This window comes from Loxodonta africana, chromosome 24 (assembly GCF_030014295.1).
Source record: "Loxodonta africana isolate mLoxAfr1 chromosome 24, mLoxAfr1.hap2, whole genome shotgun sequence".
NCBI lineage: Eukaryota > Metazoa > Chordata > Mammalia > Proboscidea > Elephantidae > Loxodonta > Loxodonta africana.
In genome coordinates, this window is record NC_087365.1 from 7876251 (window position 1) to 7896730 (window position 20480).

At 40.6% G+C, this 20480-nt stretch overlaps 1 protein-coding gene across 5 annotated transcripts in view; it reads right to left on the reverse strand.

Moving 5' to 3' along the window:
* RIN2 (Ras and Rab interactor 2) overlaps positions 1–14662 on the reverse strand; it is a 155062-nt gene extending 140400 nt beyond the window's left edge. For 3 of the 5 annotated variants that reach the window (XR_010319204.1, XR_010319205.1, XM_064275730.1), the window contains exon 1: positions 14560–14662. The gene's annotated coding sequence lies outside the window, so the exon portion shown is untranslated. The remainder of the gene's footprint in view (positions 1–14559) is intronic. The other 2 variants (XM_023549986.2, XM_064275731.1) reach the window with 2 other exon arrangements.
* Positions 14663–20480: the final 5818 nt, after the last annotated feature.

Below are 20480 nucleotides of genomic sequence, written 5' to 3' on the forward strand. Positions count from 1 at the left end.
AGTAATGTGTCCTCACAGGTTATCGCTTGTTGCAAGGAGAATGATGATAATCGTTCAGCAGAGAAACTAGACAACACCTGGACCAGGTGATCAAAGCTGACATCCCCAATGAGGGCAGATGGGTGCTGCGGGCCTCCCGATGTGATGTCCTGAGAAGGACACAAACCAATTATATGGTGTTCAGTAGGGTGTACAACCTAAATCTAAACATGAGCGCTTTAGGCCGGGTTCTCTAGAGGAGTTTAAGGAATATATATATAAATACATACAGAGAGAGATTTATTTCAAGGAAATGGCTCATGCAGTTGTGAAGGCTGGCAAGCACCAAATCCGTGGGTCAGGTGTCAGGCTGGAGACTTCTCCTGAGTCACGTAGTTGCAGAGGCTGATGAACCCAAAGTTGGCAGATCCGACGGCAGGCTGCTGGCTCATGTCCCAAGAATCAGAGGTCAGAGGATAAGGAGTAGGATGCAGGGTCAAGAGCAAGCTCTGCCACAGTATCCATACATTTTGGATGCTGGTCACACCCTCAGGGTAATTCCCCTTTCATCTGATTGCCTGCTTACATCGGATCACAAAATGGAGGATGATTACATAATACCTGCCAAACTACTCAGAATCATGGCCTAGCCATACGCATCCCAAGTAAGGGGCATTCTATAAAATAACTTACCTGGATTCTAAAAAAATATTAGTATCATAAGAGACCAAAAAAAGGCTGAGGAACTGTTTTAGATTAAAGAGAGATTCTTGGAAGGTGATGGTGTAAACACCATTGTTCCAACCCTTCCCCACAAATACAAGAGGACATACAACAAGGAAATGGTGCTCAGCCTTGAGGGACTCTGATTTGGGGAGCATAGGGCAGCAGCGGGGAACTGCAGACAGGCAAGAATCAACAGATCAACAAGGCTCATACAGCGGGAAAATCTTGGCTAAGTGGTGGTGCTCACTGGTGGATAGACTGACTACAGAGTGTTCTCTCTAGTGTGTTTAGGAGACGTTGGAAGTTTAAAACCAAGATCTGGAACTTCTAAATCCTAATTTAACCGGTGAGAAAGAAGGAGCTATCACAGAAAGGGAAAGGAAGCAGTAACCAAAGGCCAAAGGTTCTGCTTGCCTAAGAGTTTTTGTTTTGTTTTGTTTTTACAGAAAGTAGTGTGGGTAAAGCCACAAAATACTGGGGAGAACTGAGAAAGTTAACACCCTGAAAAATTCCAGTGCCCCCCCCAAAAAAACCACAAGACACTCAAAAGAGAAAAGATGGCCCGTTCAAATGAACATGAGAAAGGGAGTAAAATCAAATCTATGGAAGACCAAATAATGAAAGAATATAACACAACTGTGTAAAGTGGTTAAGATAGTGTGCCAACTTGGCTGAGCTGTGATTCTCAGTGTTTTGTCAGTTGTGTGATATTGCGGTCACTTTCCTGATCAAATTTGATACATGATAATCTCCATGATGGAACACACTGTATCAGTTGAAAGGGAATTTCCCTGGGCATGTGGCCTGCATTGAGTGCGGGCAGAAGTTCTGGAAGGACTTAGGTGATTTTGGTTGTTCTGGATCCTGCAGCTGGTTCCTCTTCATCTGACCTCTGGTTCTTGGGACTTGAGCTAGCAGCTTACCTGTGGTCTTGCGTGCTGATCTTGGGATTCGTCAGTCTTTACAGCCTGTGAGCAACAGCCCTGTTTTTCCGACCTGGCAATCTTGGGTTTGCCACCCCTGTGGCTACATGAATTAGGAGAAGCCTCTATCCTGACCCACAGACTTGGGACATTACAGCCTCTACAACGGTGTGAGCCACTTCCCTGATATAAATCTCTTTCTATATATTTATATGCTTTATTGGTTTTGCTTCTCTAAAGAACGCAGCCTAAGACAGCAACATTAAACACAAAGATTTATAAGAAAAACAATGCATGAACAAAATTAGGATCTAAAAAAAAAAAAACAAAAAAAAAGATATAAAAAGAAACCAAAAAAGAAATATTGCAATCTGATGAAGTACATGAGTCTACAAATCCAAGAAGCTCCAGGAACTTAAAACAGGATAACACGGAGACACATCATAGTCAGGCTCTCAAAAAGTAAGACTAAAGACAGAATCCTGAAAGCAGTGACAGGGAAGCAAACAGTCACATATAAAGGATCCTCAGTAGGTAAGAAGTAAGTGCCAATTTCTCCTCAAAACTACTGGAGGCCTGAGGGCAATGGAATGATATATTCAAAGTGCTGAAAGAAAAGAAAAACTCTCATCTAAGAATACTATACCCAGCGAAACCGCCCTTCATAAATGAGGGTGAAATTAAAACATTTACAGACAAACAGAAGCTGAGAGAGTTCATAGCCACCAAACCACCCCTACAAAAAAATACTAATGGGAGTTCCACAGATGGAAGGAAAAGACACTAGAAAGGAATTCAAAGCCATACATTAAAACAAAGGACCCCTAGTAAAGGAAATTACATGGGCAATTTGTGCTTGATAATTCTGTTTTGTCCTTCATGCTTTTTAATGACAAATATATAAAAAAGCAAGAATAAAATTTTGTTATAAGACACACGAAATATAAAGACGTAATTAGTGGTAACAACAAAATGTGGGTGTGTGGGAGTAATAGTTGTTGTTAGGTACCGTCGAGTTGGTTCCGACTCATAGCGACCCTATGCACAACAGAACAAAACACTGCCCGGTCCTGTGCCATCCTTACAATTGTTGTTATGCTTGAGCTCATTGTTGTAGCTACTGTGTCAATCCACCTTGTTGAGGGTCTTCCTCTTTACTGATGACCCTGTACTCTGCCAAGCATGATGTCCTTCTCCAGGGACTGATGCCTCCTGACAACATGTCCAAAGCATGTAAGACACAGTCTTGCCATCCTTGCTTCTAAGGAGCATTCTGGTTGTACTTCTTCTAAGACAGATTTGTTCATTCTTTTGGCAGTCCATGGTATATTGAATATTCTTTGCCAACACCACAATTCAAAGGCGTCAACTCTTCTTTGGTCTTCCATATTCATTGTCCAGCTTTCACATGCCTATGATGCAATTGAAAATACCATGGCTTGGGTCAGGCGCACCTTAGTCTTCAGGGTGACATCTTTGCTCTTCAACACTTTGAAGAGGTCCTTTGCAGCAGATTTGCCCAATGCAATGCATCTTTTGATTTCTTGACTGCTGCTTCCATGGCTGTTGATTGTGGAACCAAGTAAAATGAAATCCTTGACAACTTCAATCTTTTCGCCATTTATCATGATGTTGGTCATTGGTCCAGTTGTGAGGATTTTTGTTTTCTTTATGTTGAGGTGTAATCCTTACTGAAGGCTGTGGTCTTTGATCTTCATTAGTAAGTGCTTCAAGTCCTCTTCACTTTGAGCAAGGAAGGTTGTGTCATCTGTATAGCGCAGGTTGTTAATGAGTCTTCCTCCAATCCTGATGCTCCGTTCTTCTTCATATAGTCCAGCTTCTCCGATTATTTGTTCAGCATACAGATTAAATAGGTGTGGTGAAAGAATACAACCCTGACGCACACCTTTCCTGACTTTAAACCAATCAGTATCCCCTTGTTCTGTCCAAACAACTGCCTCTCGATCTATGTAAAGGTTCCTCATAAGCACAATTAAGTGTTCTGGAATTCCCATTCTTCGCAGTGTTATCCGTAGTTTGTTATGATCCACACAGTCGAATGCCTTTGCATAGTCAATGAAACACAAGTAAACATCCTTCTGGTATTCTCTGCTTTCAGCCAGGATCCATCTGACATCAGCAATGATATCCCTGGTTCCACGTCCTCTTCTGAAACCGGCCTGAATTTCTGGCAGTTCCCTGTTGATCCGTTTTTGAATGATCTTCAGAATTTTGCTTGCATGTGATATTAATGATATTCTTCTATAATTCCCACATTCAGCTGGATGACCTTTCTTGGGAATAGGCATAAATATGGATCTCTTCCAATCATTTGGCCAGGAAGCTGTCTTCCATATTTCTTGGCATAGACGAGTGAGCACCTCCAGCACTGCATCTGTTTGTTGAAACATCTCAATTGATATTCCATCAATTCCTGGAGTCTTGTTTTTCGCCAATGCCTTCACAGCAGCTTGGACTTCTTCCTTCAGTACCATCAGTTCCTGATCATATGCTACCTCTTGAAATGGTTGAATATCGACTAATTCTTTTTGGTATAATGACTCTGTATTCCTTCCATCTTCTTTTGATGCTTCCTGCATCATTTAATATTTTCCCCATGGAATCCTTCACTATTGCAACTTGAGGCTTGAATTTTTTCTTCAGTTCTTTCAGCTTGAGAAACACCAATCGTGTTCTTCCCTTTTGGTTTTCCATCTCCAGCTCTTTGCACATGTCATTTTAATACTTTATTTTGTCTTCTCGAGACGCCCTTTGAAATCTTCTGTTCAGTTCTTTTACTTCATCAATTCTTCCTTTTGCTTTAGCTGCTCGACGCTCAAGAGCAAGTTTCAGAGTCTCCTCTCACATCCACCTTGGTCTTTTCTTTCTTTCCTGTCTTTTCAGTGACTTCTTGCTGTCTTCATGGATGATGTCCTTGATGTTGTTCCACAACTCGTCTGGTCTTCGGTCACTAGTGTTCAACGTGTCAAATCTATTCTTCAGATGGTCTCTAAATTCAGGTTGGAGATACTCAAGGTCATATTTTGGCTCTCGTGGACTTGCTCTGATTTTCTTTCAGTTTCAGCTTGAACTTGCATATGAGCAATTGATGGTCTGTTCTGCAGTCGGCCCCTGGCCTTGTTCTGACTGATGATATTGAACTTTTCCATTGTCTCTTTCCATAGATGTAGTCAGTTTGATTTCTGTGTGTTCCATATGGTGAGGTCCCTGTGTACAGTCACGGTTTATGTTGGTGAAAGAAGGTATTTGCAATGAATAAGTCATTGGTCTTGCAAAATTCTATCATTCGATCTCCAGCATTGTTTCTATCACCAAGGCTATATTTTCCAACTACTGATCCTTCTTCTTTGTTTCCAACTTTCACATTCCAATCGCCAGTAATTATCAATGCATCCTGATTGCATGTTCGATCAATTTCAGAGTGCAGCAGCTGATAAAAATCTTCTGTTTCTTCATCTTTGGCCCTAGTGGTTGGTGCGTCAATTTGAGTAATAGTCATATTAACTGGTCTTCCTTGTAGGCATATGGATATTATCCTATCACTGACAGTGTTGTACTTCAGGACAGATCTTGAAATGTTCTTTTTGACGATGAATGCAACACCATTCCTCTTCAAGTTGTCCTTCCCAGCATAGTAGACTATATGATTGTCTGATTCAAAATGGCCAATACCAGTCCATTTCAGCTCACTAATGCCTAGGATATCAATGTTTATGAGTTCCATTTCATTTCTGCGATTTCCAATTTTCCTAGATTCATACTTCATACATTCCAGGTTCCGATTCTTAATGGATGTTTGCAGCTGTTTCTTCTCATTTTGAGTCGTGCCACATCAGCAAATGAAGGTCCTGAAAGCTTACTCCATCCACGTCATTAAGATCGACTCTACTTTGAGGAGGCAGCTCTTCCCCAGTCATCTTTTAAGTGCCTTCCAACTTGGGGGGCTCATCTTCCAGCACTATATCAGACAATGTTTTGCTGCTATTCATAAGGTTTTCACTGGCTAATGTCTTTCAGAAGTAGACTGCCGGGTCTTTCTTCCTAGTCTGTCTTAGTCTGGAAGCTCAGCTGAAACCTGTCTTCCATGGGTGACCCTGCTGGTATCTGAATACTGGTGGCACAGCTTCCAGCATCACAGCAACGTTCAAGCCCCCACAGTACAACAAACTGACAGACACATGGGGTGGGGGGGAGTAACAGTATCGGTAAAGAATTTCTTGTATGTTACTGAAGTTAAGTTGGTACCAACTTAACATAGGATGTTATAAATGCAAGCTTTTAAATGCAATATTCATGGTAAACACTAAGAAAATATCTAAAAAACTTGCACAAAGGAAAAAGAAGTAAACCCAAACTGCTCACTACAATAAACCAACAAACACAAGCAGTAGTAAAGGAAAAAAACGAAGAGTTTAAAACACATGAAGAAACAAAATGGCAGCAGTAAGTCATTTCTTATTGGTAATTACAGTGAATGTAAATGAACTAAAAAAACAGAGAGTGGCAGCATGGATAAAAAACCATGATCCAAACTATATGCTGTTTATAAGAGACACATGTTAGACCCACAAAGGACACAAATAGGTTGAAAGTGAAAGGAATGAAAAAATAATATTCCATATAAATTAAATTAGTAACCAAAAAAGAGCTGGGGTGGCAATCTTAGTATCGGACAAAGTAGACTTCAAGACAAAAATCTGTTAGAAGAGATAAAGATGGACATTATATAGTGATAAAAGTGTCATGCATTATAAATATATATGCATGTAACATCAGAGCATCTAAATATTTAAAGCAAACACTGATATAATTGTAGGGAGAAATAGATAGCCCTACAATAATAGTTGGAGACTTCGTACACCAACTTCAACGTTGGACAGAACATCTAGGAAGAAGATGAACAAGGAAACACAGGACACTACAAACCAACTAGACTTAACAGACATATATTGAACATTTCACCCAATAACAGCACAATATATATTCTATTCCAGTTCACGTGGATCATTCTTCAGAACAGGCCACATGTTAGGTCACAAAACAAGTTTCAATAAATTTTAAAAGACTGAAATCATACAAAGTCTCTTCTCTGACCACAATGTAGTCAAGTTAGAAATCAATAACAGAAAAAAAGAAAAAATACCTGGAAAATACACAAACATATGAAAATTAACAACTACTAGTGGGTCAAGGAAGAAATCAAAAGTGAAATCACAGATTTATTTGAGTCGAGTGAAAATGGAAGCACAACACCCAAACTGATCGACAGAAGAGGAGGCAGTACCAAGAGAAACACTCACAGCAACAATAAATGCCCCCAGAAAGAAGGAGAAAGTTCTCAAAGCAACAGCCCAACTCTACAACTTCAGGAACCAGAAAGAGAAGAGCAAACTAAGCCTAAACCTACTAGAAGAAAGGAAATAACAAATATTAGCGCATAAATAAATAAAATTGAAAACAATAGAATTAACAAAACCGGTAGTTGATTCTCTGAAAATATCACTAACACTGACAAACCTTTGGCTAGACTGACAAAGAAAAAAAAGAAAAAGATGCAAATAACCAAAGTAAGAAATAAAATAGGGGACGTCACAACTGACCTGACAGATATAACGAGAATTATGATAGACTACGAACAACTGCACAGAAACAAACTGGGGAACCTGGATGAAACTGACCAAGTCTTAAAGGTCCACAACCTACCCAAACTGACTCAAGATGAAGTAGAAAATCTCAAAAGACCTAAAACAAGTAAGGAGGCTGAATCAATATCAAAAACCTCCAAACAACAACAACAAAAAACTACTGGACTAAATGGCTTCACTGGAAAGTTCTACCAAATATTTAGAGAATAGACACGACTCCTGTTTAAACATGTTCAAAGAGAGAAGGAAAGAACATTCCCTAATTCATTCTATGAAGCAAACATAACCCTGATACCAAAACCAGAAAAAGACACCACAAGAAAAGAAAACTAAAGGCCAATATCCCTTACGAATATAGATACAAAAATCCTCAACAAAATACTAGTGAACGAAATTCAACAGCATATTAACAGTCCTATACCATGACCAAGTGGGATTTATTCCAGGAATGCAAGGATGTTTCAACACTAGAAAATCAGTCAACGTGACACACTACATCAATGGAACAAAGGAAAAGAACTACCCGGCCATCTCTATGGATACAGAAAAAGCATTTGATAAAATACAATACCCTTTCTTTCTTTCTTTTTTTCTTTTTTTGTACTTTAGATGAAGGTTTACAGAACAAACTAGTTTCTCATTAAAGTCAGTAAACATACTGTTTTATGACACTGGTTAACCACCCTTACAACATGTCAACACTCTCCCTTCTCAACCTTAAAAAAAAAAAAATTTTTTTTTTTTTTTTTTAACGTTAGGTTCCCTATTATTAGCTTTTCTGTCCCCTCCTGCCTTCTAGTCCTTGCTGGGGTGCCTCTTTGGTCCTGTTTTGTTTTATGGATGTGTCCAATCTTTGGCTGAGGGGGAAACCTCAGGAGTGACTTCATTACTAAGTTCAAAGGGTGTCCGGGGGCCATACTCTCTAGGTGTCTCCAGTCTCTGTCAGGCCAGCAAGTCTGAATTTTGTTCTACATTTTTCTCCAGCTCTGTCCAGGACCCTCTGTTGTGATCCCTGTCAGAGCAGTCAGTGGTGGTAGCTGGGTACCATCTAGTTGTATTGGACTCAGTCTGGTGGAGGCCGTGGTAGATGTGGTCCATTTAGTCCTTTGGACTAATCTTTCCTTTGCATCTTTAGTTTTCTTTATTCTTTCTTGCTCCTAAAGGGGTAAGACCAGTGGAGTATCCTAGATGGCTGCTCACAGGCTTTTAAAACCCCCAGACACTACTCACCAGAGTAGAATGTAGAACATTTTCTTTATAAACTATGTTATGCCAATTGAGCTAGATGTTCTCCAAAAACAAGGTTCCCATAGCCCTCAGCTCAGCAATTCAGTCCCTCGGAGAGTTTGTGTGTATCTACGGAGCTTCCATGACTTTGCCTTATCCAAGTTGTGCTGACTTCCCCAGTATTGTGTACTGTCTTACCCTTCACCAAAGTTACCAGTGACCTATCGTCTATTTAGTGCTTTTTCATCCCCACCCCTCCTCGTAACCATCAAAGATTGTTTCTTTTTGTGTGCAAACCTTTTCATGAGTTTTTATAGTAGTGGTCTCATACAATATTTGTCCTTTTGTGGTTGACTTACTTCACTCAGCACAATGCCCTCCAGATGCATCCATGTTATGAGATGCTTCACAGATTCATCGTTGTTCTTTACCGTTGCATAATACTCCATCGTGTGTATGTACCACAGTTTGTTTATCCATTCATCTGTTGATGGGCATCTAGGTTGTTTCCATCTTTTTGCTATTGTGAACAATGCAGCAACGAACATGGGTGTGCATATGTCTATTAATGTGGCGACTCTTATTTCTCTAGGACATATTCCCAGGAGTGGGATTGCTGGACCATATGGTATCTCTATTTCTAGCTTTCTAAGGAAGTGCCATATCATTTTCCAAAAAGGTTGTGTCATTTTGCATTCCCACCAGCAGTGCATAAGAGTTCCAATCTCTCCGCAGCCTCTCCAACATTTGTTATTTTCTGTTTTATTGATTCGTGCTAATAATGCTGGCATGAGATGGTATCTCGTTGTTGTTTTGATTTGCATTTCTCTAAGGTCTAGTGATTGTGAGCATTTCCTCACGTATCTGTTGGCCGACCAAATGTCTTCTTTGGTGAAGTGTCTGATCATTTCCTTTGCCCTTTTTTTTTGGCTTGAACGAAGAGAAGTTTATTGTCTCACAGTCTAGCAGGCTACAAGTCCAAATTCAGGGCATCGGCTCCAGGAGAAGGCTTTCTCTCTCTGTCTGCTCTGGAGGAAGGTCCTTGTCATCAATCTTCCCTTGATCTGGGAGCATCTGAGCGCAGGAACCTCAGGTCCAAAGGATGCGCTCTTCTCCTGCCGCTGCTTTCTTGGTGGTATGAGGTCCCCATGTCTCTCTGCTTTCTTCTCTCTTTTATATCTTAAAAGAGATTGGCTTAAGACAGTATCTAATCTTGTAGATCTCTTCAATATAATTGCCACTAATCCATCTCATTATATCGCAGTGATAGGAATTACAACACATAGGGAAATCACATGAGATGACAAAATGGTAGACAATCATACCACACTGGGAATCATGACCTAGCCAAGTTGGCAGATATTTTGGAGGGACATAATTCAATCCATGGCAATGCCTTTGAATTACGGTGTTGGGGAAGAATTCTGAATACACCATGGACTGCCAGAAGAACAAACAAATCTGTCTTGGAAAAAGTATAGCCAAAATACTCCTTAGAAGCGACGATGGCAAGACTTCACCTCAAATACCTTGGACATGTTATCAGGAGGGACCAACCCCTGGAGAAGGACATCATGCTTGGTAAAGCAGAGGATCAGAGAAATAGAGGAAGATCCTCAATGAGATGGGCTGACACAGTGGCTGCCAACAATGGGCTGAAACAGCAATGCTTGTGAGGATGACGCAGGACCAGGCAGTGTTTCCTTTTGTTGTATACAGGGTTGCTATGAGTCAGAACCAACTCAACAGCACTTAACAACAAGAACAACAACAGCCCACTTTTACTGCCCCGACTTCCCAGTTATCCCGGGAAGGACTTCCCTCATCAGGACATGTTAGCAAATTTGCCACAATCTTTTATTAGCCATGAGTGCTCCCTCCCAAGAGCACTGAAAATAAGATTCTATAGCACCATCCATCAAAATGTACTACTGTATGGATTCCTTTCCTAGAGCTCTTATCTATAGCAGATAACTCACAATTATTTGCTTACATATATATATTTTTTATCACCACAGGCTTTTCCAGGAGGACCATGATGGAGGTTATTTTCCAGCCAGTTAAATCTTGGAAGGTAGGAAAATTAAGTTGGAATGAAATCATCCTACCTGTCCAGTGGTAAGATACCAAATTGCCATTTAGTACATTTTTCTTCCAGTTTTCTTATTTAAGCCCAGTGGGGAAGGAAGATGGCTTGCTTTCTATTAGATCATTATGTGACTCCAGAATTCCTGCTTTTAACCTACGAAGCTCTGAATAAAATCAAAACTCCTAAAGTATGTGACTGGAATATCTTTCAGACTCAGGCCAGGCCTTTGTTCTATTCTGTATTTGAGTGCTGATTGACTATGGATTAAACAACCTTAGGATTTGAAATTTCCTCTGAATTTTCTTTAACTTTTTTTCCTGTTTATTGAACTTTAGATGAAAGTTCACAGAACAAACTAGTTTCTCATCAAAAAATACACACATTGTTGTATGACACTGGTTAACAACCTCACGACATATCAACATTCTCCCTTCTCAATCCTGGGTTCTCTATCACCAGCTTTTCTGTTCCCTCCTGCCTTCCAGTCCCTTTCCCAGGGCTGGTGCGCCCCTTTCATCTTGTTGTGTTCCATGAGCCTTTTCAATCTTTGGCTGAAGGGTGAACCTCAGGATTGGCCTCATTACTGAGCTGAAAGTATGTCTGGGGGCCATACTCTCAGAGTTTCTCCAGTCTCTGTCAGGCCAGCAAGTCTGGTCTTTCTTTATGAGTTAGTGTTCTACATTTTTCTCCAGCTTGGTCCGAGACCCCCTGTTGTGATCCCTGCCAGAGCAGTCAGTGGTGTAGCCAGGTACCAACTAGTTAGTTGTACCGGACTCAGTCTGGTGGAGGCCGTGGTAGATGTGGTCCATTAGTACTTTGGACTAATCTTTCCCTTGTATCTTCAGTTTTCTTCATTCTTCTTTGCTTCCGAAGGGGTGAGACCAGTGGAGTATCCTAGATGGCCGCTCACAGACTTTTAAGACCGTAGATGCTACTCACCAAAGTAGAATGTAGAACATATTCTTTATAATCTCTGTTATGCCAATTGAGCTAGATGTTCCCTGAGACCGTGGTCCCCACAGCCCTTGGCCCAGCAATTCAGTCCCTCAGGGAAACTGGATGTATCTGTAAAGCTATCATGGCCTTGCCTTGTACAAGTTATGCTGGCTTCCCCAGTATTGTGTACTGTCTTACCCTTCATCAAAGTTATTGCTTATCTATTGTCTATTGTTTTTCCATCCCTACCCCTCCTCTCCCTCGTAAGCATCAAATATTGTTTCTTTTTGTATATAAACCTTTTCATGAGTTTTTATAGTAGTGGTCTCAAATATTTGTCCTTTTGTAATCAACTTATTTCACTCAGTATAATGCCCTCCAGATGCATCCATGTTACGAGATGCTTCAAAGATTCATCGTTATTCTTTATCATTGCTTAATGCTCCATTGAGTGTATCTACCACAATTTGTTCATCCATTCATCTGTTGATGGAAATCTAGGTTGTTTCCATTTTTTGCTATTGTGAACAATGCTGCAATGAACATGGGTGTACATGTATCTATTTGTCTGATGACTCTTATTTCTCTATTATATATTCCCAGGAGTGGGACTGCTGGATCATATGGTATTTCTATTTCTAGCTTTCTAAGGAAGTGCCATATCATTTTCCAAAATTGTTGTATCATTTTGCATTCCCACCAGCAGTGCATAAGAGTTCCGATCTCCCTGCAGCCTCTCCAACATTTGCTATTTTCTGTTTTATTGATTCGTGCCAGTAATACCGGGATGAGATGGTATCTCATCGTTGTTTTGATTTGCATTTCTCTAATGGCTAGAGATCCTGAGCATTTCCTCATGTGTCTGTTGGCCACTTGAATGTCTTCTTTGGTGAAGCATCTGTTCATTTCCTTTGCCCATTTTTTAACTGGATTATTTGTCTTTTTGTTGTAGAGGTGGCGGATTTTCTTGTAGATTTTAGAGATTAGGCCTTTGGTTTGTAGTAGCCAAAAATTTTTTCCAAGTTTGTAGGTTCTCTTTTTATTCTGTTGGCAAAGTCTTTTGATGAGTATAAGTGTTAAATTTTTAGAAGATCCCAATTATCGAGCTTATCTTCTGGAGTTTGTGTGTTGTTAGTTGTGGTATGTATCCTGTTAATGCCATGTATTAGGGCCTCTAGCATTGATCCTATTTTTTCTTCTACAAACTTCATAGTTTTGGGCTTTATATTTAGGTCTTTGATCCATTTTGAATTAGTTTTTGTATATGGTGTGAGGTATGGATCCTGCTTCATTTTTCTGCAGATGACATCCGGTTTTGCCAGTACCATTTGTTAAAAAGACTGTGTTTTTCCCATTTGATGGGCTTTGGGCCAACACCCTTTCTTAATGAAAACACTCAAGAAGATGGGAATAGGATACTTCCTTAATATGCTTCAGGGCACATATGAAAAACTAACATCCAACATTACACTTAATGGAGAAAGATTGAGAGCTTGCCTTCTGAAATCGGGAACAAGGCAAGGGCTCTCACTTCCATTCAGTGTTGTATTAGAAGTCCTAGCCAGAACAGTAAGACAACAAAAAGAAATAAAGGCGTCTAAAGGGTCGCTATGAGTCGGAATTGACTCAACGGCACTGGGTTGGTTCTGGGTTTAGTTTGGAAAAGAAAAAGTAAAATTATATTCCTGAATGACATGATCATATATACAGAAAACCCCCCACTTGACTCAAATCTTTACTTCTGTGCCTGACCCGTTCTACAAGCCCACCATCATTTACCATCTACCTTTGTGTTTCTGCATATATTATCCAGTCTGTTTAAAATGCTGGTACCACTTAAAATGTAAACACCTCATTAGCTCTCAAGACTTAACTAAGAGATCATTAACTCTGTGAGACCTTCTGCAGGCACCCGCCATTAGGCCTTCCTTTTTCGGTATTTGCATGGCCCCTTCTAACAGCCTCAAATGACTGAAATGTTTTTGTTTCCCTTCCACAGGCTGTGTGCTCCTTCAGGGCAGAGGTTCCAAGGCAACTCCACATGTGTTAGAGTAACACTGTGCTCCACAGGGTTTTCACTGGCTGATTTTTCAGAAGTAGGTTGCCAGGCCTTTCTTCCAAGGTACCTTGGGTATGCTCCGAACTCTAACCTTACAGTTAACAACCAACCGTGTTACCATACCAAGCATATCTATAAAACATGGACAGGTGCCATAATACCTGCTTTGGCAACATCACATTTCCTAGCCCAGTAAAAGTTTGTGAGATGAATTCCTGAGTGACTCTGTGAAAGTGCTTAGAACCATGTTAGGCATTATATAATTTACTAAAACAAAATGTTATTCAATAAAATACATCTTAATCAGTTTGGGTATTCTACTCCATGAGGGAAAATTATCCTGTTATTCAAGCCACATGGAACCACTGAGAAACTCGTAATTTAGGCAATCTGTGGAAAGTGCATATGTTCTAATTTCCTGTTTTTCTCCTGAGAGGCCACTGTCCCAGACTGGGTCAGGCCACACAGGGTTTGCGGCATGTCATTCAGCAATCCTAGCTCAGAAGAAAGACCATCTTGAAGATGGCATCACCACCACAGGGGACAACCACATTCAGCAGCCTGGGGCTGGCTCCTGCTGTAGGACTGACTCTGTTCAGCTCTGCTCACACCAGGGGTTCTGTGTCAGACTTCCTGAGGCTGATGGCTTTCGCAGCCCCAGCCACATAACAGGCTGCTGATGCTGCCCTTCTCAAGCCACAAAAATGCCTCACAGCTCAGACAGCAGGTTGGCATGCCCAGCTTGATGGCATTCTCAGAGCAACAGTGAAGCCACCATCTAGAAAGTTCTAAATAAATCTTTTGATTCATCTCTCTCATTTTTAGTCAAAACATGGCTCTCATGGTTTCTGCAGAGAAACCTGGAGCACACCACCTTCATTGACATATCACTGGAAATGAAACAAACCAGACACATGTGCCTCCCAATACCAGGCACTGAGAAGGACACCTCACCTCTACGGTGTTCCTGCAGAGGTCATCACCTGAATCCACTTGTGAGAAGCATCAGACACTCCACAAAAACAACTGGCTGGTACACTTCCAAACTGTCAAGGCCCTGAAATAAAGACAGTGGGAATCTGTTTCAGATCAAAGAAGTCTAAAGAAAAATGGTAACTAACTGCAATGGATAACCTTGAACTAGATCCTGAACCTTAACCACAGCAACAAATGCTATAAAGGACATTTCTGGGATAATTGATAGAATTGAAATAGGAACTGTAGTATCGTATCGATGTTAAAATTCATGAATTTGATAGCTGTACTTGGTAATGTAAGAATAAGCCCTTGTTTTTAATAATACCAAAGAGTTTTTTAAATAAGGGGCACGATACACGCAACTTACTCTCAAATGTGTTAGAAAAAGGTGTGTAGGTGTGTGTGAGCATGTGTACATAGAGACAGAGAGAGAGAACAATAACACAAACATGGTAAAATGCTAAAATTGGTTAAGGTGGATAAATGGCATACTAGAATCCTTTGTGCTGTACTGTAACCTTTGAGTAAGTCTGAAATTATTTTTAAATTTAAAAAAGCATTCCACTGCCTCATTAAACAAAATATAGTGAAACAAGATTCTTAGTGGCAGTTCAACATTTTTAATTGGTAAGCATTTTTTTTTAACAGTTCACCATGTAACACTAGAAAATTTTTAATTAAACCAAGAGGTCAGGAGAAAGTTTATTCCAATATGTATACAAAAATAAATTCATCCGGCAGCACAATTTGATGTGTGACTGTTTTATAAAGATTTGGAGTTTATGAAGATTTGAAATTTGATATGAAATACATCTGTGGGTGTGTGTCTTGTTGATTCTGCAATATTTAAGAAATAGGAAAAGGTTTAAAGATACTATCTCACACCTGTGTACCCACCGCCTCTGCAGGTTCCTCCCCTGGAGTCCCCTTGTCTCTCTCAGGGGTGTCGAAAATTCCAAACTCGCATCCATCATCCCCATACATTTTTTGATACTTTTGGTACATATCTATGTATGTGTATATTTTCATTGTCTTTTTTAAAAAAGTATAACTTAAAAAAACTTGAATTAAAGTTGGTGTTACCCCTGAGGGACTCTCAGGATGCTTTCCAGGGAACACAGTTTTATATCCATTGGCTGCGCTAATCTTTCTAGTTCTTAGAGCTATTTATCTGATGACTACACTTCTACATCCTTGTAAAGTAACTTAAATATCACGACTATAACACATAAAATTTACATCATGGTTCACATGCAATGATGTGCTGGAACCAAAAAGTACCACTTCACAGTAGTGATTGTGCCTATCTCTTTCCAACTCCACCTTTGGGGACATCATGTTGGTAGCTTGAAATCAGCCATGGTTGGAGTATTTACACCATGGAGACTGGCAGATGGTGTAAACATTTATAGCACACCATTGAAGGCACCGTGCTCCCAAGTGCCTTTGATGTAAAAAGGAGAAGTTAATTCAAGGCTTGCAAGTAGTCTTCCAGATGTTCAAAAGGGAAAATAAGAAACTCAAGCTTTATGATTTCATAGTCCAACTAGACAGATATAGAAACTATTAAGGCAAATCTAGAAGATCTTAAGAAAAATTACCCAATATATCCAAATATAATTATTTAGTTATAGGTAGCCACCAACTTACGATGTATTCGAGTTATGACGGGCAGAACTTATGACTGTCCTTTTTTTTTTTTTTTTAACATCTTAACGTTAGTAATATGTACTACATACAATGTTGCGGCACATAATTTACTGTTACCATTTTCAGATGTCCAATTTTATGATTTGCTGTTTAAAACACTGCATTATAATACCAGGCTACATGGCCTGGGCGACAGTGAAGTCAGTGTTGGGAGTCATAACGGATAGAAAGTTGGGTATTGTTCAACCAACGACATACGACAACCGAACTGTGTACACGTCCAACAGCCATTAGGACTCTGACTTCATTGTTATGATAGATTTGTAACGACCGATAATACTCAGCCACCCACTGCCGCTAATAGATTCCAAACTCATACCAACCCCACAGCCAAGGCTGGGAACCTCTACGGAAGCAGACTACCGCATCTTTCTCCTGCGGGGCCACTGGTGGTTTCAAACTGCTGACCTTTTGGTTGGCAGTCAATTGTTTTAACCACTGCACCACCAGGGCTCCTTGTACCAATAATAGAAGGCAATAATAATAAAAACTAAAAAATAAAAAGGTATTCTACTTACATCAGAACCGACTTAGGACACAGGCATTGGAATGGAACCTTGTCCTAAGTTGAGGACTACCTGTATTTAAAAATTATATTTTTCCAGTAGAGAACAACTCCAAAGGTTATGGTTCCATTGCTCTGTAACCAGCTTTGTATCTAAGTAAACATGCCCATTTCAGCAGCATTTCTTTAAGCTGGAGATCTATCCATCTATCTAGAGATCTCCAGCTGTGCCAAGCAGTGCTTATGAAAATACCTCGTGGGGGGAGGGCACAGTTGACAAAAGCACAAGGTGGGTGTCATTAGTATAAAAATACAGTGTGTGTGTATGTGTATATATATGTATACATATATGTCTGTGTATATACGTATAAAAAAATTTTTTTTCATATGTATATATATGTATACGTGTATATGTCTACATATATGTTTATGTGTACGTATATGTCTATGTGTATGCATGTATACATGTCTGTACATATGTATGTGTATGTATATGTGTATGGGTATATGTCTATATGTATGTACACAGATGTCTGCATATACATGTCTAGCAGTCCTTGTGCCCTACTGTGAACCAGCTCTGTCATCCCGCGGATGACTCCCTAACAAGTTACACACATCTTCAAGCTATGCTTGTTATATGTTGATATGAAAGCTGTATTTTAGAACATTTCAATGCTTACACTTGGATGAAGGAAATATGGGTTGAAACTCAAGAGTTTGGATCTTTTTTCCTTATTGTCAAATTCAATGTTGTCTTCCCTGGCAGAGAAACTGTACTTAAATCAAGAAGAAATGACTCAAACGACACCATGTCTGATGAACTGGTAGTTTTATTAACCAGAGCCAAACCCCATGATTCTCGAAACGTAACCAAGCTTGGCTGCAATAAAAATCAAGAACATCTTAACTGCAAACAGATGGATGTTTTGCCAAAAAGCCTGGTGCGTTGCTAGGCAAACTTAACCAAACAACTTCATAAGAGTTCAACTGTTAGCTCCCCACTCCAAAAAAGACGACACAAACCCTAAAAACTAAACTGTGCCACGCGGATAGTCAAAAGCTAAGGTAAGGTCAACGGTAACTTCTCCTGCTTGTTCCCAATCTTTCTTTTTTCATTTTTTCATTATTTGCCCCCCTCCCCGTAAGGAGCCTTTTTGGCATTTTTGTCCTAACTAACTCTCCTTCCATTAAATTTTATTACCGAAGATATATTGTATATCCGCTTAGATATTGTACGCATATATGTGCTTTATACATAAAAAGACTAACATTTTTTTCATCCTCCCAAGAACCACTCTTCCCCCTTGGGGACCATATGACCATACACATTGTAAGCTGACCATGATGAACTGGGCTCTCACGGCCTCAGATGCCCACCAGGGCTTCTCACTGCTGTGCAGAGGTGAACACTGGGTGAAGAAGGCTGACCTCTCACTGTCATGGATTGAACTGTGTCCCCCAAAACTGTGTGTCAACTTGGCTAGGCCATGATTCCCAGGATTGTGTGATTGTCCACCATTCTGTCACCTGATGTTGTAAATTCTACCTATGATGTTAATTAGGTGGGATTAGACGCAGTTACGTTAATGAGGCAGGACTCAATCTACAAGATTAGGTTGTATCTCAAGTCAATTTTTTGAGATATAAAAGAGATAAGTGAGCAAGAAACAGGGGGACCTCAAAGCACCAAGAAAGTAGAACCTAGACCAGGGGAAGACTGATGACAAGGACCTTCCCCTAGAGCCGACAGACAGAGAAAGCCTTTCCCTGGCACCCTGAATTTGGACTTCTAGCCTCCTAGACTGTGAGAGAATAAACTTCTGTTTGTTAAAGCCATCCACTTGCAGCACTAGATGACTAAGACACCCACCTACAAGCACCTTCACTTTCTACAATGAATGACAACTTACAATGGCAGAAACAACATCAGTCTGAGCGTTTGCTAAATGCCAACCACTGCTTTATGCTGGGCACTGAGTCAGCACTTTGCATACTGTCATAGTTTTGGTTTCCTCAGAAGCAAACCCTGAGACAAGGATTCCAAGGCAAGTAGCTTCTTGGGGAGGTGATCCCAGGAAACACTGGTAGGTGAGTGGGAAGTGAGGCAGGAAAGGGAAGGACAGTTTTCAAGCCAGCTACCCCTGTGAACAACTGGAGCTTCCCACAGGGAAACAACAGGAAACTGCCAAACGCCAGCCTCCGAGTGATCTCATCTGAAGGGTGAGAGAGCTGGGGTATTTATACATCCCCTCCCCTCAGTCATTAGCTCAGGCTGCTTCTGAGGGGTTACTTCTCCAGTACTCTTTAGGCAGAGAGATACAGATGCTCACAGCCAGAAGTCAGGTTGATGGAATAAATGACAGACCCAAGGGCAGAAGGCTGGGCACATAGAGTCTGGTATAATTCTCACAACATCTATGAGAGTTTGGCACCCTAATCAGCTAAAACTTTATAGGTACAGCAATCGGGGCATAAAGATGCTAAATGTATGTCTCAGCTCTAACGCTGCTTATTGTTGTTAGCTGCTGTAGATTTGGCCTTTGACTCATGGCAACCTCATGCACAATGGAACAAAACGCTAGGCTGTCCTGCACCATCCCCACGATCGCTTGTGGATCAGACTGCCGTGATCCGTACGGTTTTAACTTGCTAGTTTCCAGAAGTAGATTGCCAGGGCTTTCTTCCTAGTCTGTCTTAGTCTGGAAGCTCAACTGAAACCTGTTCAGCATCACAGCAACACACTGACAGACAGGTGGTGGCTGTGCTTGAGTTTCACTGGCCAGGAACCGAACTTGAGTCTTCCGCATAGGAGGTGAAAATTCTACCAGTAAACCACTCATGCCCACCTCTGATGCTGCTACCGCATCTAAGTCCACTTTGGGACTTGCATTTCCGTCCTTCACAGAGTTCACAACGGCCTCATCTACTCCCGACGTGATCTGCACTTGCCAGCTCCAGCCTAGCTCTGGTCTCCACTTCCTGGGCAGTTCACTCCAGGCTCTGCCAGGGTCTCATTATGAAAAGCGGACCAAAACATTAGCCATGGGCTATAGGGAAACATACGAAATCATGGAATTGTTGATATTGATCTTTTTTTCAGGAAATATTATAGAGAATGTGGGAGGAGTCAGGGGATTAGGGATGGGTAAGTGTTACTCCAAATGGAGGTTTTACTTTCTGGATTTGGTCAAAAAAGGATTATTAAAATGTTGGTTTTTGAGCACTCAGAAGAAAAATGATGCCCACTATACATTAGCAAGGTGTCCCTAGAATATGAACTTCATTGACTTTTTATATTTTTAGGTAATAAATCAGGAAACATGAACACAGATGAGCTTGATGTCATCGAGGATTTTGACAAGGCTCTCAAAACACATTAAGAGACCCAGAACTGAAACCATTCTTGAAGCCAACTCTTCAGACAAAGATTAGACTGGACTATAAAACATAAAATAATACTTGTCAAGACCGTGCTTCTTAGTTCAAGAAGAAACATGAGACTAAATGGGCAGTTCCTGTCTGGAGGTGGGATGAGAAGGTAGAAAGGGACAGGAGCTGGGTGAATGGACACAGGAAACATGGGGTGGAAAGGCGGGGTGTGCTGTCACATTACAGGGACTGCAACTAGGGTCACATAACAATATGTGTATAAATTTTTGTATGAGAAATGAACTTAGGC